We start from the raw sequence: 27,708 nt of genomic DNA on the forward strand, positions 1-27,708 counted from the left end.
AGAGCCCAGGTTTGGGAGTCAGGGGTCATGGGTTCTAATCCCAGCTCTACCATTTGTCTGCTGTGTGACCTTGGGTAAGTCACTTCACTTCTCTGTGCTTCAGGTACCTCATCTGTAAAATGGGGATTAAGACTGTGAGCCCCACGTGGGACAACCTGATTACCTTGTATTCATTCATTCATTCAATCGTATTTATTGAGCGCTTACTGTGTGCAGAGCACTGTACTAAGCGCTTGAGAAGTACAAGTTGGTGACATATAGAGATGGTCCCTACCCAACAGCGGGCTCACAGTCTAGAAGGGGGATCTACCCCAGCACTTAGAACAGTGCTTGGCACACAGTAAGCACTTAACAAATACCATTATTATTATTCTGGGCGGAGCAGCATTTTTGCCCAGTGGAAAGAGCAAGGGCCTTGGAATCAGAGGACCTGGATTCTAACTCTGGCTCTGCCAATTGCTTACTGTGTGACTGAGTGAGTCACTTGCTTTCTCTGTGCCTCAGGTTCCTCAACTGTGCAGTGGGGTTTCAACACCTGTTCTCCCTCCTACTTAGGCTGTGAGCCCCATGCGGGGCAGGGATTGTGTCTGATTTAATTGAATTGTACCTACCCCAGAAGAGTGTTTGACACATAGAAAGTCCTTAACAAATACCATAAAAGTGTATCTGCTAACTCTATTACATTGCACTCTCCCAAGATCCTACTGTGGTGCTGTGCACACAATAAGCACTCAGCGAATTTGATTGATTGATTGATTACAACAAAACTAGTAAGCACAATTCCGGCCTTCAAGAATTGCACTGACTGATTATACTCTAATGAGAACCGGGCACATCACCGCTTTATTTGCATGCTAGTGCTCCACACTATGATTGATGAATATCGGTAGCAATCTTTTTCTTCAGAGCACATTCATAAAGGCACCCAGCACCTCCTTAGAGCCACTGGTTGCATTGGCTAGCGGTTTTTGGAGGATTTCTGAAACACAAGCAGGGTGGAATGCAGTGACACTCTAGAAAACCAGACCCTGGAACACATGTGACATTACCAATGCCACTAATCTTCCAAGTAGCCTTTGTACACGTCTTTAGGATGGTCGGCTGCCATGTTTGATAACAGTTGTGTTTTTCAGCTGGTCTGCCCCCCACAGACTAACTTGATGACATTATATGATTGTCATTTTTGTGGCAGTTCACCCAGTTCGGTCTGGACCTAGAACCTTTCTCTGGGGAAATGACCATTCCAATCAATCAATCAATCAATCAATCGTATTTATTGAGCGCTTACTGTGTGCAGAGCACTGTACAACGTGCATGGGAAGTACAAGCTGGCAACATATAGAGACAGTCCCTACCCAACAGTGGGCTCACGGTCTAGAAGGGGGAGACAAAGAACAAAACCAAACATACTAACAAAATAAAATAAATAGAATAGATATGTACAAGTAAAATAAATAGAGTAATAAATATGTACATATATACATATATACAGGTGCTGTGGGGAAGGGAAGGTGGTAAGATGAGGGGATGGAGAGGGGAACGAGGGGGAGAGGAAGGAAGGGGCTCAGTCTGCGAAGGCCTCCTGGAGGAGGTGAGCTCTCAGTAGGGCCTTGAAGGGAGGAAGAGAGCTAGCTTGGCAGATGGGCAGAGGGAGGGCATTCCAGGCCCGGGGGAGGACGTGGGCCGGGGGTCGATGGCGGGACAGGCGAGAATGAGGCACGGTGAGGAGATTAGTGGCAGAGGAGCGGAGGGTGCGGGCTGGGCTGTAGAAGGAGAGAAGGGAGGTGAGGTAGGAGGGGGCGAGGTGATGGAGAGCCTTGAAGCCGAGGGTGAGGAGTTTCTGTCTGATGCGCAGATTGATTGGTAGCTACTGGAGACTTTTGAGGAGGGGAGTAATATGCCCAGAGCGTTTCTGGACAAAGACAATCCGGGCAGCAGCATGAAGTATGGATTGAAGTGGGGAGAGACACGAGGATGGGAGATCCGTGAGAAGGCTGATGCAGTAGTCCAGACAGGATAGGATGAGAGCTTGAACGAGCAGGGTAGTGGTTTGGATGGAGAGGAAAGGGCGGATCTTGGCCAATCACCCCAGAGACGTTGCATCCCCCCGAAAGGTTCCGTGTCCAAGTTGGGGTGCTCAGCAGCTGGAGCGGCTGCATAGGGGCACTCACTGGAAATTAAAATAAATGGGTGCAGTTCCAAAGCTGAAAAGCCCTACCAAGCTGGGGGGCAGGCCAGCTGAAAAACGGGACTGTTGTCAAACATGGCAACTGACCATCCTAAGCACGTGGACAAAGGCTACCTGGGAGATTAGCGGCAATTTAGACTAACCAACTGCATGCTTTCTAAAACCATACTAGGCTGTTTTCTCTGTAATTATTGGCTCAGTAATTGTATTTGCCTCTTCTAACTTCTGTCCCCTAGGGGAAAAAGAAGTTCTTAGCTTTTATAGAAGAAAGTTAAAATGGTAATTAAACAAGGCAGCCTCAGAAATGCAATTTCTAGGTATTGCTTTTCAAAGCAAAAAAAGTAAATACTAAGACTCTAAACTGTTTATGACATTTACATTTTTGAAGTTCACATATTCCTTTATCTTATTTTGAGTAATATGAATTGTTTTGTTCCTTTATATCGATTCAGGACAGCTTTGTTTTTGGTTATAGCTACTTCTATATGGACAGAGTCAAAAGTAGAATTCTGCTTGCTAAAACCCAGAGTTCTCAGGTAGAAGCTGGGGTTCCTCAAGCAATTAGGTGAAATTCTGTTCTCATGTGATAGTATTCATTTGAGCAGTAGGTGACATTGTATCAGAATTTAATCAAGGAAGATCTCATAGGATGTCTGATTTGATAATTTTTTGGCAAGATTTCGATAGAAGAGAGTGGGAAATGAGACATGGGTAGAAGAACTTGCTTGACCTGGTAACAAGTTTTATTTTAAATTCTCAGATCCTAGTTACATAAGGTGATTATCTGCTTCTCTTTAGTTAGAATGGGCACTATTATTGGGGTCCTCTTACACCATCTGAAAAATGCTCTCCTAAAAGTCTCACTTTTGGTTGGGTGGGTGGTGGAGCCATGGTGGTAAAAAGCAATCAATCAATTGTATTTATTGAGCACTTACTGTGTGCAGAGCACTGTACTGGGCACTTGGGAGAATACAATATAACAGACATTCCCAACCACAATGAGGCAGACATTAATATAAATCAATAAATTAAAGATATGTACATAAGTGCTGTGGGGCTGGAGGGGAGGTGAATAAAGGGAGCAAGTCAGGTTGACGCAGTAAGGCAAAAGGCAGTGGATGAAAAGGAAAAGAGGGCTTAGCCAGGGAAGGCTTCCCCCGCTAGACTGTAAGCTCGTTGTGGGCAGGGAATGTGTCTGTTTATTGTTATATTATACTCTCCCAAGCACTGAGTACAGTGCTCTGCACATAGTAGGTGCTGAATAAATATGATTGACTGACAGGAGAGGCCTTCAGTAAGGCTTTGACAGGAGGGGGAGAGTAATTGTCTCGCGGATATGAAGGGGAGGGCTTTGGAGCCCAGAGGCAGGACTTGGAAAAGAGATCAGAAGCGAGATTGGTTGGATTGAGGTATATTGAGTAGGTAGGAATTAAAGGGGTGAAGTCTGCAGGCTGCGTTGTAGTTGAGAGTAGCAAGGTGAGATAGGAGGGGGCGAGGGGTTTGAGTTCTTTAAAGCTGATGGGAAAGAGTTTCCGTTTGATGTACAGGCGGATAGACAACCACTGAAAGTTCTTGTGGAGTGGGGAAACATGGACTGAACATTTTGGTAGAAAAATGATCAGGGCAGCAGAGTGAAATATGAACTGGAGTAGGAAGATTCAGGAGGCAGGGAGGTCAGCAAGGAGGCTGATATAGTAATCAAGGTGGGATAGGATAAATGCTTAGAATAACATGGCAGCAGTTTGGATGGAGAGGAAAGGATGGATTTTAGCAATCTTGTGGAGGTTGAACCGACAGGATTTAGTGATAGATTGAATATGTGGGTTGACTGAGAGAGAAGAGTCTAGGATGGTGCCTGGGTTATAGACTTGGAAGAAAGCATGGTGGGGCTGTCTACAGTGATGGGAAAGTCAGAGGAAGGACAGGGTTTAGGTGGGAAGATGAGGAATTCTATTTTGGATATATTAAGTTTGAGTTTGAAGGCAGGAGGAAATGCGAGACTGCAGAGAGTGAGAGGGATTAGAACTGGGGATGTAGATTTGGGAATCATCCACATAGAGGTGGGAGTTGAAGACATAGGTGTGAATGAGTTCTCCAAGGAAGTGGATGTAGATGGAGAATAGAAGGGGACCCAGAACTGAACCTTGAGGGACCCCACAGTTATGTGGTGGGAGGCAGAGGAGGAGCACATCAAAGAGACTGAGAATGAGTAGCCAGAGAGTTAGGAAAAGAACCAGGAGAGGACAGTGTCAGTGAAGCTGAGGTTGGATAGCGTTTCCAGGAGAAGGGGGTTGTTGACAGTACCAAAGGTAGCTGAGAAGTCGAGTGGGATTAGGATGGAGTAAAGGTAAGTGGGAAAATTTAGTTTCCCTCTTCTGCTGTTGCTATCCTGAAGCAGTGGCTTACTGGCAAGAGCATGGGCTTCGGAATCAGTGGATGTGGGTTCTAATCCTGCTTCCCCAATTGTCTGCTGTGTGACCTTAGACACATCACTTAACTTCTCTGGGCCTCAGTTACCTCATCTGTAAAACGGGGATGCCCCACGTGGGACAACCTGCTTACCTTGTATCTATCTCAGCGCTTGGCACAGAGTAAGCACTTAATAAATACCATTATTATTATTATTATTATTCCCCCGTCCCTGCTACCACTGTAACTGCTCTGGCTACTGCAACCAGCTGGTTCTTGAATGTTTCTACTCCAACTGGAACAGCATCAAGGCTCAGCTGGCTTTGGAAATTCTGCTGCCCTCCTGGTTCTGCATGAAGCACATAGCATAACCTAATACATCACGCTTTTGTTCCCAAACACCCATGTCCCCCACAAATCTGTCCTGTTTCCCTGTAGAAGCCTCCAACCTTTTGACCCCCTACAATATTTTAAAGCCAAATATCCCATTGAGTCTCAAAATTCCATCTCTTGATGTACAGATTAATGCCCTCAACATCATCCTCTCCATTCAACTCATCTCCCTCACTCCCTGGTCCCTCAGCTGATCTAACACCACTAAACCACAGTCCTGGGTCATCTCCACACTACGTTTCCTCCAATTCTTTAATTGAGCTGTTGATGGAAAACCAGACCTCCTCAACCTTAAATTCTGACCTCCTCCACCTTATATTCATTCTTACCTGCTTCAATTTTGCCCTCTCTGCCTGGCAACAATACTTCTTCCGAATTCACTTCCATACCTATTACCCTCACCAGCTGTTCCAGACGTTTAACTTCCTCTTCAAACTTCCTGTCCCCTCACCCCTATAATCTCTTTCCCATAATGGCCTGGACACATATTTTATTAACAAAATTGAAACCATCGGGAATAATCTCCTTAAAATGTCTCCTGCTCATTTCCAGTCTCCCTTCCCCCACCGTTCTTTGACTCTCCCAATATTCCCGGCAGTATCTCTCACCTCCTCTCAAAATCTACCACCTTCACTTGTGCTTCTGACCCCATTCTTTCATACCTTATTAAAACACTAGCCCCCCCTCCTTTTTCCCTCCTTGACTGCCATCTTCAACCGTTCAATTTCCAATGGCTTCTTACCCACTGCTTTCAAACAAAATAATAATAAAGTGTTGGTGTTTGTTGAGAACTTACTTAAAGTAAAAAACTGTCCACAGGGAGCTCACAGACTAAGTAGGAAGGACTAGGATTAATCCCTATTTTATAGATGAGTAAACTGAGGCACAGAGAAACAAAGTGACTTGCCCAAGGTCACTCAGCAGACACATTGCAGATCTGAGATCAGAACCCACATCCTCCAACTACCAGCCTTGTGCTCTTTCCACTAGGCCATGCTGCTTCTCTATCCCCTAACCTAAAAAAACCACTCTCCCTTGAACCTATGTTTCTCTCCAGTTATCACCCCACCTCCCTCCTGCCAAACTCTTTCAGAGAGTTGTCTATACCCACTGTCTCTATTTCTCCTCCAATTTTCTCCTTGATCTTCTCCAATATGGTTTCCGCCCCTTTCAATCCCCGGAAACAACCCTCTCTGAGGTTATCAGTGACCTTCTTTACACCAAATCAGATAGCCACTACTCCATCCTAATTCCCCTAGAACACTCAGCTGCTTTCAACACTGTGAACCACCCACTTCATGAAACTTTATTCAGGCTTGTCTTCACTGACATTGACCTCTCTTTGATCTCCTCCTATCTCTCTGACTGCTCCTTCTCAGTCTCTTTTGCAGGTTCAGTCAATCAAACAGTGATATTTATTGAGCATTTATATATGCAGTGCACTGTACAAAGCACTTGGGAGAGTGTAGTAAAGCAGAGTTAACAGATACATCCTTTCCCATAATGAGCTTTTAGGCTCCTCTTTTATCTCCCACCCTCTGACGGGGACATCCCTCAAGACTCAGTTCTAGGTCCCTTTCTACTGTCCATCTAATAAGAATAATAATGATGATGGTATTTGTTAAGCACTTACTATGTGCCAAGCACTGTTCTAAGCACTGGGGTAGATACATGGTAATCAGGTTGTCCCACGTGGGGCTCACAGTCTTAATCCCCATTTTACAGATGAGGGAACTGAGGCACAGAGAAGTTAAGTGACTTGCCCAAAGTCATACAGCTGACAAGTTGTGGAGCTGGGATTAGAACCCACAACCTCTGACTCCCAAGCCTGTGCTCCTTCACTAAGCCATGCTGCATCTACACCCACATCCTTGGAGAAGTCATTTGCTCCCATGGCTTCAACTACCATCTCTAGATGGATGATTCCCAAATCTCCATCTCCATCCATGAACTCTCCCCTTCTCTGCTGTCTCACATTTCCTACTGCCTTCAGGACATCTCTACCTGGATGTCCCACCAACAACTCAGGATAAACAAGTCCAAAACAGAACTCCTTGTCCACCCCATGTCTTTCCCATTGCCTGTAATAATGATAAAAATGATAACAGTAATAAAATAATGGTAGTTTTTAAGCACTATCTACCTACCAGGCACTGTACTAAGCGCTGGGGTAGATGCAAGATAATCAGGTTGGACACAGTCCCTGTCCCAGGTGGGGCTCACAGTCTTAATCCCCATTTTACAGATGAGGGGACTGAGGTATAGAGAAATGAAGTGACTTGCCTAAGGTCATACAGCAGACAAGTGGCAGAGCTGGGATTAGAATCCATGACCTTCTGACTCCCAGGCTCCTGCTTTATCCAATAGGCCATGCTGCCTCTTGTAGACAATACCACTGTAGACAATACCACTATCCTTCCTATCTTACAAGTCTGGAACTTTGGTTGTCCTCGAATCATTCCTCTCATACAACCCACACATTGAATCTGTCACCAAGTCCTGATTGTTCTATCTTCACAGCATCACAAAATTTTGCCCTTTTCTCTCCATCCAAACGATGATCCAAATGCTGATCCAAGCACTTATCCTATCCCACCTTGACTGAAGCAGTGTGGCTTAGTGGAAAGAGCACAGACTTGGGAGGTCATGGGTTCTAATCCTGGCTCCGCCACTTGTTAGCTGTGTGTCTCTGGGCAAGTCTCTTCCCTTCTCTATGCCTCAGTTACCTCATCTGCAAAATGGGGATGAAGACTGTGAGCCTCATGTGGGACAACCTGATTACCTCAGAGAAGCAGCGTGGCTCAGTAGAAAGAGCATGGACTTTAGAGTCAGAGGTCATGGGTTCAAATCCCGCTTTGCCAATTGTCAGCTGTGTGCCTTTGGGCAAGTTGCTTAACTTGTCTGTACCTCAGTTATCTCATCTGTAAAAATGGGAATTAAGACTGTCAGCCCCCTGTGGGACAACCTGATCACTTTGTAACCTCCCCAGCACTTAGAACAGTGCTTTGCACATAGTAAGCACTTAATAAATGCCATTATTATTATTATTATTATTATTTTTATTACCTTGTATCTACCCCAGCACTTAGAACAGTGCTTGAAACATAGTAAGCACCAAATGTCATCATCATTATTATTATCTGCCTCCTCTCTTACCTCCCTGCCCCCATCTTCCACTACTCCAGTCTTTCCTTCATTCTGCTACTTCGATAATTTTTCTAAAAAAAAAAAATTAATTCAATTTCTCCCCACTCCTCAACAACCTCCAAGAGTTGCCCATTTATCTCCACATTAAAAAGAAACTCCTACAACGACTTTCCACTATAATGGGGAAAACAGACAATAAACATATTTGCAAGTTGAATAATCACAATAAATTATTGACTTAATAATTGATTATACATATATACACATTTACTGAGGAGGGGTACAAATGAATGCATAATAATGGCAATTATTATTAATAATAATGACCATTACTATTATTATTAATGACTATTATTATTAATAATAATGGCAATTATTATTATTACTGTTGCTATTGGGTTGACATAAATGAGGATGTCAGCAAATAAATTACAATGTGGCTTGTATCTGAGAACGTCATGGCAGGCTTGAGCTAGGGAGCGTCAGACCAGGAAAAAGTTCGAGGTCTACATGATTTTCATAGACCTTAATTTGATTTGATGCCATCAGTAGATCTGGACTCTGGAAATGAATTAGCAAGTTTAGCTGCCCTGAAATGTTCCCTTTCTGATCCTTTCCCTATTTCAGGAATGCATAGCATTCCTGTTCAATTTATTCTATACAGCTATGCTGAAAGTTCAAACAGGAAATGTAGATGTAGGGGCTGAGAATCAGCATGACCTAGTGGAAAGAGCATGGGCTGGGGGTCAGAAGACCTGAGTTCTAATCCCGGTTCCACCACTTGCCTGCTATGTGACCTTAAGCAAGTCATTTAACTTCTTTGTGCTTCTGTTCCCTAATCTGTCAAAGGTGGATTCAATACCTGTTCTCCCTTTTGCTTAAACTGGGAGCCCCTTATGGGACAGGAACTGCAACCAACTTGATTGTCTTATATCTATCCCACTGCTTAGTTAAGTGCTTGGCACACAGAAGCACTTAACGGATACTACAGTTATTATTCGTTGTTAGAATATGCTTTTGCACCCCTGGGAAATCTTCCAACTCAAAAGTCTCTGTGAATCATCCAAAATCTTTGAGAGAGTCATTCAAGAATTGCTTGATTCAGATGACTGCACCTAAAAGGCGCACATTGAAGAAGACATGCAAATGACTGTAAACCACTTTTCTGAATCAATCAAACGTTATGGATTGGTGATAAGTCTAACACACACCAAGATGGTGTATCAGATTGAGCCAGAGAAGTCATTCACTCAACCAAAAATCCATATAGTCAACCGAGCTGCATGAGAAGCAGCATGGCCTAGTGGATAGAGCACAGGCCTTGGAGTCAGAAGGACATGGGTTCTAATCCCGGCTCTGCCACTTGTCCACTATATGACCTTGGGAAGTCATTTCACGTCTCTGGGCCTTAGTTACCTCATCTGTAAAATGGGAATTTGAGATTGTGAGCCCCACCTGGGATAGGGAGGGTTTCCAACCCAATTTACTTGTATCCATCCCAGTGCTTAGTACAGTGCCTGGCACATATTAAGTGCTTTACAAATACTATGATAATTATTATTATCATTATTATGAGAAGAAGTGTAACCTAATGGAAGAGCATGGGAATCAGAGGACCTGGGTTCTCACCTCTGCCATGTCCCCTCTGTGTGACCCTGGGAAAGTCATTTAACTTCTCTGTGCCACAGTTACCTCATCTGCAAAATGGGGATTGAGACTGTGAGCCCCACGTGGGCCAGGGACTAGGCCAACCCAATTTGCTTGTATCTACCCTAGCACTTAGTACTGTGCCTGGCACATAGTAAGTGCTTAACAAATACCATGATAATTATTAGTACTATTATTTTTCTCTGTGCCTCAGTTTCCCCCCTACAAAATGGGGGTCCAGTAGTTGTTCTTCTTCCTACTTTGACTGTGTTCCTCCTGTGCCTCCATCTGACCGTCTCTATATGTTGCCAATGTGTACTTCCCAAGCGCTTAGTACAGTGCTCTGCACACAGTAAGTGCTCAATAAATACGAATGAATGAATGAATCTGACCTGATTAACTCATATCTTCTCCAGTCCTTGGAACAGTGCTTGACACATAGTAGATGCTTACCAAATACCATAGTTATTGTCACAGATTTCAGTTTCTGCAGCAGCACAGTCACCAATCACAGAATCATAAACAAAGAAATAGAAAACTGAATTAAGGGGGCCAGCACTTCTTTGGTGAGACTGTTAACAGAGTGCAGCAACAGCAGGATTCATTCATTCATTCAATCATATGTATTGAGCACTTACCATGTGCACAGCACTGTACTAAGCGCTTGGAAAGTACAATTCGGCAACAGATATTGGGGTATAGGCTAAGCGAAAAGTAGCACAATCTTCTCTAAGGCTTTGAGGCCTGGACTCCACACAAGCTCCATATTCAACTCCTTGGACGGTTTCATCAGCTTCACTTACAGCTATAGAAAACATCGAGTGGCAGGGCACCATCACTACCAATGAAGTGCAAGAAGAAAATCTCCTTCACTCACCTTAACACACCTGTGATGGGTAGGGTTTGGGAGGTGAATGGCTACTGCTTCAGGGTATGCAAACAACTGTTGTGTGATAAATTGAGACTGGAAAAACAAAGGCAAAGAGGTCAGAGGAACCATTTTAAGGGTACCATAAAAGGAAGCCTCAAATGATACTGCAGCCCAAATGAAAACTAGGAATCAACTGTTACATCTAGACATCGCAAGGCACACAGAGATCAAGAAAGGAGCCACTCTCTTCAAGCAGAAGTTTCTCACAGATCAAGATACAGGGAGGTGAAAGCAAAAACTTCACTAGGCACTGTAAATAACAAACACAACAACACACTTTTGTGGGTGCACAACACGTCGGGAACCAGGTGGTCTCACATTTGCCATTTGTCACACATCAATCAATCAATCGTATTTATTGAGCACTTACTGTGTGCAGAGCACTGTACTAAGCGCTTGGGAAGTACAAGTTACACATGCACACATGCACCCACAGGTGAATTTCACCACCAGTGTGCCTTCTATGAGTATGAAGAGCAACTGTATATGAGTACGAAGAGCTTCCCAGACAATCAGAAGTGTGTTCCAACACTCCCTCGAGTGTTAGAACTCCTTCCACAGTGACTCCATTCTGGCCCAGCCCAGGCCCCAGGTGCCCGAGCCCCCGGTCCCTCTGATGGGGCTACCTCCCCTGTCCAACTCCTGGCCCTTGGGCTACTTGCTGGGCCTCCTGCCTGGCCACCTGGGCCTCTACTTGGGCCCTCCTCCTCCTGGACCCCCGGCCTGCCCCTTCAGCCTGGTTTGCCCCTCTGGAGGTAAGGAGCCCTGGATCCCTTGGCCTGGTGGCCCCAGGGGCTAGTCAGCTCTTGGCTGGGTCACCTTGGTCGAGTCATTTCCCTTCCTCCTGACCATGAGCCCCACGTGGGACAAGGACTGGGCCCAACTGAAAATGATAATAACGGAATCTGTTAAGTGCTTATTATGGGCAACAATAGTGGTAATAATAATGGGATTTGTCAAGCACTTGCTCATCAGGTTGTCCCATGTGGGGCTCACAAGCTTCCCTATTTTCCAGATGAGGGAACTGAGGCCCAGAGAATAATAATACTAATGTTGGTATTTGTTAAGCGCTTACTATGTGCCAGGCACTGTTCTAGGTGCCGGGGTGGATACAAGGTAGTCGGGTTGTCCCACGTGGGGCTCACAGTCTTCATCCCCATTTTACAGATGAGGGAACTGAGGCACAGAGAAGTGAAGTGACTTGCCCAAAGTCACACAGCTGCCGAGTGTTTGTGTATTGAAGTAGGGTCAAGGTAAGGGAATGTGTCTGCTAATTTCTCGTAATAATAATTATAACAGTAATTATGGTTCTTGTTAAGAGCTTAAGTGCTGTGCTGAGCGCTGAGGTGGGGACAAGCAAACTGGGTTGGACGCAGTCCCTTGTCCCACATGGGGCTCACAATCCCCATGTTCCAGAGGAGGGAAGTGAGACCCAGAGAAGTGAAGTGACTCACCCAAGGTCACCCAGCAGACAGGTGGCAGAGCTGGGATTAGAACCCACATCCTCTGACACACCAGCCCGGGCTCTTTCCAATAGGCCCTGACCTCACTGGGGGCAGGGATTGTCTCTCCTCATTGCTGTATTGTGCTTTCCCAAGCGCTTAGCACAGCGCTGTGCACACAGTAAGTGATCAATAAATACATTTGAATGAATGCCTGGCCCATGTTCACTCTGTAGAATGAGGATTAAATCCTTCTCCCTCCTACTTAGACTGTGTCCCCCCGATGAACTTGTATCCAACCCAACGTTTAGAACAATGCTTGGCACATAGCGTTTAATGAGTACCATCATCACCATCGTGATTATCGTAGAATTGAGTGATAATAATAATAAAATAATGATGGTATTTGTTAAGCACTTACTAAGTGCAAAGCACTGTTTTAAGCGCTTACTATGTGCGAAGCACTGTTCTAAGTGCTGGGGTAGATACAAGGTGATCAGGTTGTCCGATGGGGGGCTCATGGTCTTCATCCCCATTTTCCAGATGAGGGAACTGAGGCCCAGAGAAGTGAAGTGACTTGCCCAAAGTCACACAGCTGATGAGCGGCAGAGCCAGGATTCGAACCCATGACCTCTGACTCCCAAGCCCGGGCTCTTTCCACGGAGCCACGCTGCTTCTCCATAATATTGGTATTTGTTCATTCATTCATTCATTCAATCGTATTTATTGAGCGCTTACTGTGTGCAGAGCACTGTACTAAGCACTTGGGAAGTACAAGTTTGCAGCATATAGAGACGGTCCCGCTTATTATGTGCCAAGCACTGTTCTAAGCGCTGGGGTAGATACAAGGTCATCATTTTGTCCCACGTGGGGCTCACAGTGCATTCTGTGTGCAGAACACTTTTCTAAATGCTGTGCAGAACACTTTTCTAAACGCTGGGAGAGAATTTCCAGGTAGGAATTAGGGGTTCACAATCTGGGACAATTCATGAGTTTGGAAAGGGATTTTGGTGGCGGGATGCAGTGGGAAGGGGACACTGGGGAATAGCCAGGGAGGTGGCCAGTGACCCCGATAATCAGCATGGCCTAGAGGATAAAGCACAGGTCCTGAGTTCTAATCCCGGCCCTGCCACTTGTCTGCTGGGTGACTGTGGGCAAGCCACTTCTTTGGGCCTCGGTTCCCTCATCTGTAAAATGGGGATTAAGACTGTGAGCCCCACATGGGACAGCCGGATTTCCTTGTGTCCACCCCAGCGCTTAGTACAGTGCCTGGCACCCAGTAAGCGCTTAACAAATACCACAGTTATTATTATTTCTTCAATCATGTTTAGGGACAACAGTAAACAGGGAATTCCTGCATGGGAATGGGTGACCTGTGGATGTTCCTTAAATCCAAGGAGGGGGACTGCTTTGGCCACCCCACCTGCTAGCCCTTAGCCCAGAGTCTCCCCCTCTAGACCAGAGAAGCAGTGGGGCCTAGTGGGTAGAGCCCAGGCCTGGGTGTCAGAGGACCTGGATTCTAATCCTGACTCCTCCACTTGTCTGCTGGATGATCTTGGGTGAGTCACTTCTCTTCTCTGTGCCTCAGTTCCCTCATTTGGAAAATGGGAATGAAGACTGAGCCCCTGCCGGATGACCTTCGGTGAGTCTCTTCACTTCTTCGTGCCTCAGTACCCTCATCTGCAAAATGGGGATGAAGACCATGAGCCCCATGTAGGACATGAACAGGGTCCCACCCGATTACCCTGTATCTACCCCAGCGCTTAGTACAGTACCTGAATTCATTCATTCATTCAATCATATTTATTGAACGCCTACTATGTGCAGAGCACTGTGCTAAGCACTTGGGAGAGGACAATACCACAATAAGTAGATACAGTCTCTGCCCACAATGAACTGACAGTCTAGTAGGGGGACGGACATTAATAGAAATAAATAAATGAGAGGTGTGGACTTAAGTGGGGTTGGGAGGGGGCATGAAGAAAGGGGAGCAAGTCAGGGCAACACAGAAGGGAGGGGGAGATGAGGAAACGGGGGGCTTAATCTGGGAAGGCTTCTTGGAGGAGATGGGCTTTTAATAAGGCTTTGAAGGGGAGGAGAGTTAGTCTGTTAATTGTCCGTTGAGTACGTAGTAAGTGCTTAACAAATATTATAATTATTATTATTAGACTGTAAACTTGTGGGCAGGGAATGTGCCTGTTATATTTTGTTGTCCTCTCCCAAGTGCTTAGTACAGTGTCCTGCACACAGTGAGCACCCAATAAACACAATTCATTGACCCGTCTACATAGACCTACATGAGAAGCAGCGTGGCTTAGTGGAAAGAGCACGGGCTTGGGAGTCAGAGGTCATGGGTTCAAATCCCAGCTCTGCCAATTGTCAGCTGTGTGACTTTGGGCAAGTCACTTAACTCCTCTGTGTCTCAGTTACCTCACCTGTAAAATGGGGATGAAGACTGTGAGCCCCACATGGGACAATCTGATCACCTTGTAACCTCCCCAGCACTTAGAACAGTGCTTTGCACATAGTAAGTGCTTAACAAATGCCATTATTATTATTGTTGTTAATGAGTGTTCCAAATTATATGCTCAAGCACAGTTGTGTGAAATAGGTTGAGTAGCCCTGGAACGAGCCAACTCAACACCATTGTTCATAGGAATAGGTCAACCAGGATACCTTCTTTTTTGACACAACATTCTGTGTGGCTAGAATATTGATAAACTTTTCAAGGGATCCATATTTGTTTACTAACTCCAAGAACCCGGATTTACCTGTGGTGACAAATTGCTTTGGAAAGTCTTAGAATGCAGTTTAAGGATTTTAATTTGGTCCCCATTATTTTTCTGAAATTAATTTGTTTCAAAGGTCATGTTATACTGTGTTGCCTTTCAGCCTAAAGCATCACTGTGATTCTAGCTGTGTGTTGGTAAGGGTATTCACTAGTTGGTCTGAAAAAGCCCTGGCTAACATCTTGTCTACAACGACAAGAAATTCCTGGAACAGTTTTTTAAAAAGCTTTTGTTCTTGAAAATGCTGTATAGACATACGCCACACATAATCCTATGTCCACTCATTCAATTTTTCTAATGGTATTTGTTAAGTGCTTACAATGCTCTAGGCACTGTATTAAGCATTGGGCTAGATACAAGTTAGGTTAGACTCAGTCCATGGCCCACATGGAGTTCACAGTTTTAATCCCCATTTTACAGATGAAGGAACTGAGGCACAGGGAAGTTAAGTGACTTGCCCAAGGTTACCCAGAAGACAAGTGGCAGAGCAGGTATTAGAACCCAATTCCTTTAGACTCCCAGGACCATACTCTACCCACTAGGCAAAGCTGCTTTTCCATTTTGTCATAATGAATGTTTTCACTAAGCAGTTTGGTTTGAATCCTGTTAAGGAATTTGAGTAATTTCTTCTGACAATAAGATCCTCTTTAGATTCAGTGTGAAGGACACAGGGGAAGGAACAGATTGTGTTCCTTTGTCAATCAATGGTATTTACTGAGTGCTTACTGTATATGCACAACCTTAACCTAAACAATTGGGAAAGATGCCATCCCTACCTACAAGATGCTTAGAGTCTACAGTGTACTGTATTTATCATGTCCAGTATTGGACATGAATTACCATGCTGATTTTTCGATGAAAGTTGACCCCTAGTTTTCAGTAGAGATGCAGCATGATCGAAGGTTTTATTTTCCTTTATCCTTAAAATGTTTCTGCTGACTTTTTGGCCTTCAGTTTTCCCACTTCCGTGCTCCCTATAGCACCTTTTTAGGTATTCTATTGTCATCCAGTCCCCTTAAACATCCCCACTCAGCACAGCTGGGCTGAGGGAAGCGTGGATTCAGGGCTAAAGATGGTGATGACCCTATGGCATCACCTTTGAAATACTGTGGCCTTTGATCGTTCTTTAATAAGCTGAAGAATAGTCTAACTGCTTCTCAAAGCAGCATGTCCACTTTCTACTTGTAGATCTCAGTGGGAATCCCTTAATGCTAAGTGCTGGTTCCCTTTGTATCCTCACTCCCTTGGAGAAATCACCACTCCCGTGGCTTGAACTATCATCTCTACATAGATGATTCCCAAATCTACATCTCCAGCCCCAATCTCTTCCCTTCTTTGCAGTCTCCCATTTCCTCCTGGCTTCAGGATATCTGTACTTGGATGTTCATTCATTCATTCAATCGCATTTATTGAGCGCTCACTGTGTGCCGGGCACTCTACTAAGCACTTGGAAAGTACAATTCGGCAACCAACAGAGATAATCCCTACACAACAAAGGTCTCACAGTCTAGAAGGGGGGAGACAGACAACAAAACAAGTAGACAGGAGTCAATTGCATCGATATAAGTAAATAGAATTATAGATATAGACACATCATTAATAAAATAAATAGAATAATAAATATGTACATATATACACAAGTGCTGTGGGGTGGGGAGTGGGGTAGAGCAGGGGGAGGGAGTCGGGGCAATGGGGAGGAGAGGAGGAGCAGGGGAAAAGGGGGGCTCAGTCTGGGAAGGGGGCTCAGTCTGAGAAGGGGGGCTCAGTCTGGGATGTTCCCCAGCCCACGTCCTCCCCCTAACCTGGAATGCCCTCCCTCCACACATCGGCCAAGCTAGCTCTCTTCCGCCCTTCAAAGCCCTACTGAGAGCTCACCTCCTCCAGGAGGCCTTCCCAGACTAAGCCCCCTTTTTCCTCTCCTTCTCCCCATCCCTCCCGCCTTACCTCCTTCCTCTCCCAAAGCACCAGTATATATGTTTGTAAAGATTTATTACTCTATTTATTTTACTTGTACATATTTACTATTCTATTTATTTTGTTAATGATGTGCATCTCACTTGATTTCTATTTATTCTGATGACTTGACACCTGTCCACACATTTTCTTTTGTTGTCTGTCTCCCCCTTCTAGACTGTGAGCGCGTTGTTGGGTAGGGACCATCTCTATATGTTGCTGACTTGTACTTCCCAAGTGCTTAGTACAATGCTCTGCATACAATAAGCACTCAATAAATACGATTGAATGAATGAATGAATGAATGTTCCACCAACACCTCCAATTTAACATACCCAAAACAGGACTCTTCATCTTCCCTTCCAAACCCTGTCCTCCTTGCAATTTTCCCATTCATTCATTCATTCAATCACATTTATTGAACGCTTACTGTTTGCAAAGCACAATACTAAGCATTTGGGAGAGTACAGTATTGTGTACCACACCACCATCCTCTCTATCTCATGAATCCATAATCTGGGCATTATCCTTGACTCATCTCTCTCACTCAGTATTCATATTCCATCTGTTACTGAGTCCCGTTGTTTCAACATTCACAGAATCTTCAGAATCTGCCCCTTCCTCTCCATTCATACTGGTTAAAATACTTATATCCTGTGTGATAACTACATCAGCCTCCTTGTTGACCTTCCTGCCTTCAGTCTCAACCCCCTTCAATCCAAACTTCACTCTGCTGCCCAGATCACTTATACAAAATAAATATGTGCATGTCTTCCCACTCCTTTAAAGACTCCAATGATTGACAATCTATCTCCCTATCAAACAGAACCTCCTTTCCACTGGCTTTAAGGCACTTACTCATTCTCTCTCTCCACCTTACCTCACTTCTGTTGTCGTCTCCAATGCTTATTACAATATTCTGCACACAGTAAGTCCTCAACAAATGCAACTCATTGATTCTTGTATCCCTTCACCCACACTGAGCCTCTGGCCTGGAATGCCTCCCTTTTCACATCCGGCAGACAATTATTCTCCCTGTGTTTAGAACAGTGCTTGGCACATGGTACGTGCTTAACAAATGCCATCATTATTATTCTCCCCATCTTCAAAACCTTATTAAAGGCACATCTCCATTCCTGATTAAGCCCTCATTTTTCCTCTTTTCCCACTCCCTTCTGCATCACCTTGATTTGCTCTCTTTTTTAACTGCTCCCTCAGCCCCATAGCACTTATGTACATATCTGTAATTTACTCATTTACATTAATGTCTGTCTCTCCCTCTAGACCATATGCTCATTTTGGAGAGCGAATGTGTCTACCAACTCTGTTGTATTGTACTCTCCCAAGTGCTTAGTACAATGCTCTGCATATAGGCATGTGATTTTTTTAATGGCATTTATTAAGTGCTTACTATGTGCAAAGCACTGTTTTAAGTGCTGATGTGCCATCAGATTCTTGAGCCTTAACATTCTTCATAGCTCTGATAATTGAATATGAGGAGCTTTTGTGCATTATGAAAAATACCCTCTCCCTTCTGCTCCCACAGAAGTCACTTCACTTCTCTATGCCTGAATTACTTTATCTGTAAAATGGGGATTAAGGCTGTAAGCCCCATGTGGGGCAGGGACTGTATCCAACCTAATTAGCTTATAGCTAACCCATAAGTGTTTAGGACAGTGTTTGGCACATAGTAAGCACTTAACAAACACATACAAAAAAGGAGGATTATATTCTTGCTTACTCCTTAGCAGAGAGAGTGTGGTTCATACTAGGCAAGTCACCCCTGAATAAGAGTGAAACTCACCTATCATTTTAGACTAGGCAACTCCGTTATCATTTATGCAACCCAGGGGTTGTTGCTGCCACAGGAGTTTTGCTAAGTGGCTGTTGCTGACACCTAAGGACTGTTCTGAGTCCTCTCTGGATTTCATATGTGATACGGCTCTCAAATCCTTCTATGGGTTTGTGTGGTATCCGCGGTAGAGTACCAGAGTTCACTGGTGGGAGGCAGAAAAGAGTAGGGTCTGCACAGCAGGTCATGATAATGGGAAAAGTGGAACCCTGAGCATTTAATAAAAGAAGAAAAGGGATGTCATCTCAGGGAATTTGGGAATGTTTCAAAGGGACCCTTAGGGAGGATCAAAGATGAGTGTCGAATCTGGGAAAGGCTTCCTTTTTTAGTGGTATTTGTTAAGCATTTACTCTGTGTCAGACACTGTACTAAATGCTGCAGTAAATACAAGCTACAAACCGTGTTCCATATGAGGCTCACAGTCTTAATCCCTATCTTACTGATGAGGTAACTGAGGCATAGAGAAGTTAAGTGACTTGCCTAAGGTCACACAACAGACAAGCATGAGAGATTCTACAGGAGGCTCACATTCAATGAGGAAAGGAGAGTAGCCACCTTAACCACATTTTGCAATGAGATGACTGAGATGCAAAGAGGTAAAGTGAGTTGCCTAAGGTCACAAACAGACTAGGAACAGAGTTGGCAGTAAGACAAAGGTCTCCTGATTATCATATCATGTTCCTTCTGCCAGGGCATAGCCTAGATTCTGTTTTATACATCACAACAAATAACCTCATTTTTAATTGGGAAATGGAGGCCCAGAAAGGATATATGACTGCCTAATATTAGACTGCAAGTTAGTATTTGAACTAGGTTAAGGCACACCATTTGTGACTCCAGGGTACGTTGCACTGGATTTTACTGTCTCCTTTGAGATTCATTTAGTCTTTTTATGGCTTTAATATGAACCTAGCAGAAAGAGAGCAATTAATGTAAAGCTATCTTTATTTTTCTCTTCAAGTTTTTTAAGCGGTTGCTTCCTAATGAAGAAATGATTAGACTGTAACTATGAGACAATGATCATTTGTTTACTTTTGTGACCGGATGCTAGCAGAAGAATCTCACAACATTGCACTTTGAGTCTAGTAAAATATTAGTTGTTATCTTTAGAGCATCATCAACTTTGCAGAAGACCTCTTACTAGTTTCTTCATTGAAAACATTAACCTGTATTTAATATTTACAGTTACTGTCTGGAATGACCCCCAAGTATTTTCAGCAGAAAAGTTAGTTGCAGTCTCCAATATTAGATTTTAAATTGGTTCGGATATAAGTAAAGCGTAGCACATTAAATCTTAATGAAAAAAATGTGTAGGCCGGGTAACTCAGGAATCAGTCATAAGATCTTCTCTGTTTCATTTCCTTTCATTTATTTTCTATACATTAATTACCAACATTTGTTATAAAACAATACTCTTGCTTTGTACTTATATAGCATTTCTAATCTCAGAAGACCCGAGCACTATACTAGTCTTACTGGGCCAAGTGTTGATCTTGGATGCTGGGATCCATGGAGAGTCATGAAGTCGGGGAAAGGAATGGTGACACTCAGTTGCACATTTGTTTCAGACCACAGTGACTGGCTGCAAAGTCAATCACACATAAAGCAGAGGAGAAAGAACTTATGACCTAGGGTAAATAAATGATACTTCACTGGTTTATAAAAGAATCAATGTTAAAGTGCAGCAATATTAAGGCTTCTCTTAATTTCATGTGCCAACCAGAGGAGAATCATATATTACACTAATAACCACTTAAGGAAAGTTTCATTCCTATCAGTCTCAGGCTTATCTACCCATGGTTACATTTCACCAGCAGCCTTGGAAGGAGACTATTTTGTTCTGAGTGCATCTGTGTATCACTAAGGAGGCCTTTTAGCCATAACATCACTAAATATAAATAACTTGAGCCTAGAATATGGTGATTATCGAAGATCTTCATTGATTTGAATGGGAAATGAGACATAAAAATAGAGGGCATTTTAGTAGAGAGAATGTAATTAATCACGTTAGGGCTAGGTGATTTACTTCTCACTTCATGCCTGTGATCTTTGGAAGAAGTACTGCAGATATTGAGAAGCATCATGGTCTAGTGACTAGAGCCCAGGTCTGGGGGTCACAAGGACCTGGGTTCTAATCATGGCACCACAAAATATCTGCTGTGTGACAGTAGGTAAATCACAACTTCTCTGTGCTTCAGTTACCTCATCTGTAAAATGGGGATTAAGACTGAGCTCTATATGGGACACTGACTGTGTCCAACCTAATTAACTTGTATCTACCCAAGCATTTAATACAGCGCCTGGTATGTAGTAAGTGCTTAACAACTTAGAATAGTGCTTGGAGCATAGTAAGCACTTAACAAATACCGTAATTATTATTCTTATTAACAAATACTATTAAAAAAAATAACTCTGTTGTTCTTTAAACCCCAGGGCCAGATGACAGGAGGGAGGGAGCAGTAGAAGCCACCTTTCTCTTGATGTTTACTTTTTTCTTCAAACTCCATGTTTTCTCACTGGATTATCCCAGGAAAACAGGGAAGCCTGACTCCCCTGTCCCTTGCTTCCTGACAGTGTCAGTCAGTCAGTCAGAGAGCATATTGAGAGCATTCTGTGTGCACAGCACTGTACTAAGCACTTGGGAGATTATGTTGAACAGAGCTCTGGAATGTGCTAATTCCACATATTTTACTTTTTCTTTCACCCTCTTTTCACTGTCTGTTAACAATAGATCCATTGCTGATCTCTCCCAAATTGTCAATATTTTGAATAGCAGTAGGGAGAACAAGAGGTCTGCAGGAAGCTGGATTATTTATTTCTGGTTTTAAAGTGTCCTTCCCCTATCCTGTTCTGGAAAAGCAGGCTTCTGGAGAAGTGTGGGCCCCTTCCCTGCCCTTTCCCAGCTTCGCTGAGGCTGTCTGCCTGGCTGTAAGCTGCCCCTGCCCTCCTCTGGACCTCATGACATTGCATACAGCCTCCGAGGCCCAGGGAGGTGGGTAAAGACAGGGGATAAAGGGGAGGGTCAAAGGTGGGGGGAAATCGACAATCCCAGTAGAGCCTAGTGGATAGAGCACAGGCATGGGAGTCAGGAGGACCTGGGTTCTAATCCTGACTTCACCACTTGTCTGCTGTGTGACCTTGGGCCAGTCACTTCACTTCTCTGTGCCTCAGTTACCTCATCTGTAAAATGTATTAATGTAAGTCCCATGTGGGACATGGACTGTGTCCAACCTGATTATCTTGTATCTCCTCCAGCGCTCAGTACAGTGCCTAGCACGTAGTAAGCGCTTAGAGTCATCCCCCTGGCCTGGAATGCCCTCCCTCTGCCCATCCGTCAAGCTAGCTCTCTTCCTCCCTTCAAGGCCCTACTGAGAGCTCAGCTCCTCCAGGAGGCCTTCCCAGACTGAGCCCCTTCCTTCCTCTCCCCCTCGTCCCCCTCTCCATCCCCCCCGTCTTACCTCCTTCCCTTTCCCACAGCACCTGTATATATGTATATATGTTTGTACATATTTATTACTCTATTTATTTATTTATTTCACTTGTACATATCTATTCTATTTATTTTGTTAATATGTTTGGTTTTGTTCTCTGTCTCCCCCTTCTAGACTGTGAGCCCATTGTTGGGTAGGGACTGCCTCTATATGTTGCCAACTTGTACTTCCCAAGCACTTAGTACAGTGCTCTGCACACAGTAAGCGCTCAATAAATACAATTGATTGATTGATTGATTGATTAACAAATACCATTAAAAAAACTCTCAGCACTTCAGTAAACTTAGTATTGCAGAAATGTTTTCATTTTTCAGGGTAGTGAAGGAATGTTAGAGGAGGGAGTGGGGAGTGGAGAATCCTTGGGGAAAGGAGCCAGCGGTTGGGAGGAAGAGCGGGGGGACTCTGCCCCCTCTGATATTGCATCTGTGCAGTAGCCATGACAAGAAGGTCTGGTCTGGGGGCCAATTCAGAGATGTCCCAAGCAGCAGCAACAATCTTGAGGAAGTCAAGAGGTGTGCGACCATCCCTACTGTGTGCCGCTGTGAGGCGACCACTTACCTCGCTTACCATCTGAAACTGGGGACAGACCACCCCAAACTGGACCGTCGGGTGTAAAACTGTGTGAACAGCCAACCCATGTAGTGTCTATATCTCAGCCCTGGCCAGGGCTCTATGCCCCAGTAAAGCCCAGCTCGTGGGGACAGATGCTAGATGCATCTTATTTTGGATAGCTTTTTTTCTTACTGGAGTAGCAGCTGTCAGGCAATGGCTGGGGACAGGCTTTTCATTCATTCATTCATTCAATCATATTTATTGAGCACTTACTGTGTTCAGAGCACTTACTAAGCACTTGGAAAGTACAATGGGATTAAGACTGTGAGCCCCACGTGGGATAACCTGATCACCTTGTATCCTCCCCGGCGCTTAGAACATTGCTTTGCCCATAGTAAGTGCTTAACAAATGCCATTATTATTATTATTATTATTATTATTATTACAATTTGGCAACGGATAGAGACAATCCCTACCCAGCAATGGGCTCACAGTCTAGAAGCGGGGAGACAGACAACAAAACAAAACAAGTAGACAGGCATCAATAGCATAAATCTGTACGGGCTCTTTGGCACAGGGAGAATACATACTGCTTTGAGGCTCCTGATGAATTCCAACTCGGTTTATGCCAAAAACATGGAAGAGCCCTCCCTGAGCCCCACTAAGACATTCTCAGTATTCCAATCAGAGTTGTCTTTAAAAATGGGGGACGGCACAGTGGTGCCTGCTGCTGTGGAGATCTGAGAGCTTCTCTTCTGGACCCATCATCTTCATGAATGGTATTTACTGATGCTTACTGTGTGTAGAGCACTTTATTAAATGCTTTGGAAAGTACAGTACAACAATAAACAATGACATTCCCTGCCCACAGTGAGCTCACAGTCTAGAGTGGGGGAGACAGACATCAATGCAAATAAATAAAATTATAGATATATATGTAACTTCTGTGAGGCTGGGAAGGAGGGAAGAGCAAAGGGAGCAAGTCAAGGTGATACAGAAGGGAGTGGGAGATGAGGAAAAGTGGGACTTAGTCTGCGAAGGCCTCTTGGAGGAGATGTGCCTTCAATAAGACACATCTTATTGAAGTGGGGGAGAGTAATTGTCTGTTGGTTTTGAGGAGGCAGGGTGTTCCAGGCCAGAGTCAAGACATGGGCCAGGGGTCGGTGGCAAGACAGGCGAGATCAGGGAACAGTGAGAAGGTTAGCACTAGAGGAGCAAAGTATGCATGCTGCGTTGTAGGAAAGAAATGAGGTGAGGCAGGAGGAGGCAAAGTGATGGAATGCTTTAAAACCAATGGTGAGGAATTTTTGTTTGATATGGAGATGGTAGGCAACGACTGGAGATTTTTGAGGAGAAGGGTGACATGTCTGGAACGTTCTTGTAGAAAGTTGATCCGGGTAGTGGAGTGAGGTATAGACTGGAGTGGGAAGAGATAGGAGGTGGAAGTCAGCAAGGAAGCTGATGCAGTAATCTAAGTGGGATAGGATGAGTGATTGTATTAAAGTAGTGGCAGTTTGGATAGAGAGGAAAGGGCACATTTTAGCGATGTTGTAAAGGTGGGACTTACTGTGTTTTCCATCTGAAGCTGACCCTGACTACATTGTTTGAAGTAGTGGCTTATTGTGACCTTAAAACATTTCTTCTACAAATCCTGAATTCAGTCTAGAATTTGTCATATTTCGGCTACATTCTGTCGACCCACTGCTCAAATGGCACACTGTCCTCTTGTATCTGAATTTTTACTTGTCAGTCAACTAGTGCATCATTTGACTTATCCTGCCAAAGTGGCAAAATTCAGTGACAGCCTTCAACTTTATGTTGCTGACAAACGTTTTTGAAGTTGAAAGAGGTTCCCCTTGCAGGCTATCACATAACTTCAGTCAGCAGCCCTGTGCTGACTCCGTCTAAGTTCACATCCATTTGCCTGCATTTTTAGCAGGAATATTTTCTGGGCTATCCCCTGGTAGATTCGTAAAATAATTGTTTTTCATGCCTTACATCATCATAAGCAACACAAAGATTTATGAAGTGCTCTAAAGTGCAATGCACTGAACAAAGCACTTGGAAAAATACAGTGAGATTAAACAGGTGTGCCCTCCCCCCACCCCCCATCTCATGGAATTCACAATATAAAGCTGAGCTAGACAGTATTTATGGGAAAAATCTAACTCTAAGACCAGCAAAGTCTGTAATAGCCCTTAAAAATGGATAATGGATTTAGTAAGTAAAATGCCTTTAGTCAGTGAATGGATAACAATAGATAATAGATTTGGTAAGTGAATTCCTTTAATTTCACATTTCTTTCACTTTAGAATGCTGGTAAACTGAAGAACTGTTTTAAAGGGCTTAGAAAGTAGTATGTGCATTGTAGGAGAATATCCACACATATCTGTCCTTTGTTTTCCAGGATGTTGTTTTGTTGCTACTGACAGTAAATCTCATCAGTCAATCGGTAGTATGTATTGTGCAGAACATGGATCTAAGCACTTGGGAGAGTACAATACAACCCATGTCCTCTGTCTCACAGGTCCATTCTCTTTTCTTTGATACTTGTGGCCTGTTTTGAGTTGGAAAAGTTTGTATCAGTAGTAGTCATAGAACAAATATGCTATTACTTATAGCACACAATACTAATATTTATGGCATATGTAATCTATACATACTACCGCTACAATCTATAAATATGTATGTTTATTGTAGTCCTTCGGTTTCAAAGATGACCTTGCTGACTGTAAGGTTTTAAATCGGTGGGTGTGATTGTGAATGATAAGCTACTCCTTTCCATAATATGCACAGATAAAGATCACCGCTCACTGCTTTTATTGTCTTTGTTACCCATACTGCCTGGTGCTACTTTCTTTTCTTCCTCTTGGTGTCATAACATTCCTAAAGTTTCTGTTCTTAGACAATTTTATAGAAATAGCTCTATTGCTAATATCCTATTTAATACTGAGGAGTGACAATAAGCCATCAAATTTAATATTTCACACTTCACACCTTATACTTTGGTCAAAAATAAAATGCCGGTTTTGCTTTGCTCCTCCCAAGTTCACATCCTTACTGTACTGGCCCCGTCCACTTGTGACCTAGCTTCTATTTGCCTAGCTATTCTCCTCCCTCTATAAATCTGCGAGACCTCAGCCCTGCCCCACTTTGAAGTCCTCCTAAAATCCCAGGTCTTTCAGCAAATCCTCTCAATTAGTTCACAACACTCTAAAATATATCAATCCAATAGCCACCTCCAGGATCATATATATATATTTGTAGCCCTCCACAGAACAAGTACATATATGTGTATTCAGTTTCACATTTGGCTATTTATTGCAAATTCACTATTTGTAAATATTTTTATGCTTGCCTTCCCCTATTAGCATATAAGTTCTTGTGGGCAGGGAACATGCCTTATGTTCCTTTGGTACTGTGCCAAAACACTAAAGTGCACTGAACTCAGTAATCCTGCAGTCAGTACTACTTCTATTGCTGCTTCTATTAATAATAATAATAATAATCACATTTATTAAGTTCTTACTATGTGCAAAGCACTGTTCTAAGTGCTGGAGAGGTTACGAGGTGATTAGGTTGTCCCACAGGGGGTTCACAGTCATAATACCCATTTTACTGATGAGGTAACTGAGGCACAGAGAAGTTAAGTGACTTGCCCAAAGTCACACAGCTGACAATTGGCAGAGTTGAGATTTGAAACCATGACCTCTGACTCCAAAGCCCGTGCTCTTTCCATTGAGCCACGTTGCTTCTCACTACTATTACTACTACTACTACTATTACTGTTATAGAGAAGCAGCGTGACTTAGTGGAAAGAGCCCAGTCTTGGGAGTCAGAGGATATGGGTTCTAATCCCAGCTTTGCAACTTGTCTGCTGTGTCACCTTGGGCAGGCCACTTAACTTCTCTGAGCCTCAGTTACCTCCTCTCTAAAATGGGGATTATGATGAGAGCCCCACATGGGACACCCTGATTACCTTGTATCTACTCCAGTGTTTAGAACAGTGCTTGACACATAGTAAGCACTTAACAAATACCATAATTATTATTATTACCTATTTCTACTACTACTACTACTAGTTAGCCAGTCAATCACATTTATCGAGCACTTACTATGTGCAGAACACTGTACTAAGCGCTTGGGAGATTACCATATAACAATAAACAAGAGACATTCCCTGCCCACAGTGAACTTACAGTCTAGACGGGGAGGCAGACATTTATATAAATGAATTGATTACAGATATGTACATTAGCGTTGTGAGGCTGGGTGAGGGGATGATGAATAAAGGGAACAAGTCTGGGAGATACAGAAGAGAGTGGGAGAAGAGGAATGGAGGCTTAGTCAGGGAAGGCCTCTTGGAGGAGGTGTGTCTTCAATAAGATTTTGAAATGGGGAGAGTAATTGTCTGATGGACATTACCACTATTACTACTACTATGACATGTTTTGTCTTGTTTTATGCCGTCGAGTCATTTCTGACCGTAAGCAACACCACAGACACAGCTCTCCCAGAATGCCCCACCTCCACCTGCAATCGTTCTGGTAGTATATCCATTGAGTTTTCTTGGTAAAAATATGGAAGTTGTTTACCATTGCCTCCTTCTGCGCAGTTAACTTGAGTATATATATAGTATATATATACTATGCATGAGAAGCAGTGTGGCTTAGTGGAAAGAGCACGGGCTTGGGAGTCAGAAGTCATGGGTTCTAATCCCAGCTCTGCCACTTTTCAGCTGTGTGACTTTGGGCAAGTCACTTAACTTCTCTGTGTCTCAGTTACCTCATCTGTAAAATGGGGATTAAGACTGTGAGCCACCCGTGGGACAACTTGATTACCTTATATCTACACCAGTGCTTAGAGTAGTGCTTGGCACATAGTAAGTGCTTAACAAATACCATTATTATTATT

Source organism: Tachyglossus aculeatus, chromosome 14 (genome assembly GCF_015852505.1).
Source record: "Tachyglossus aculeatus isolate mTacAcu1 chromosome 14, mTacAcu1.pri, whole genome shotgun sequence".
NCBI classification, from domain to species: Eukaryota; Metazoa; Chordata; class Mammalia; order Monotremata; family Tachyglossidae; genus Tachyglossus; species Tachyglossus aculeatus.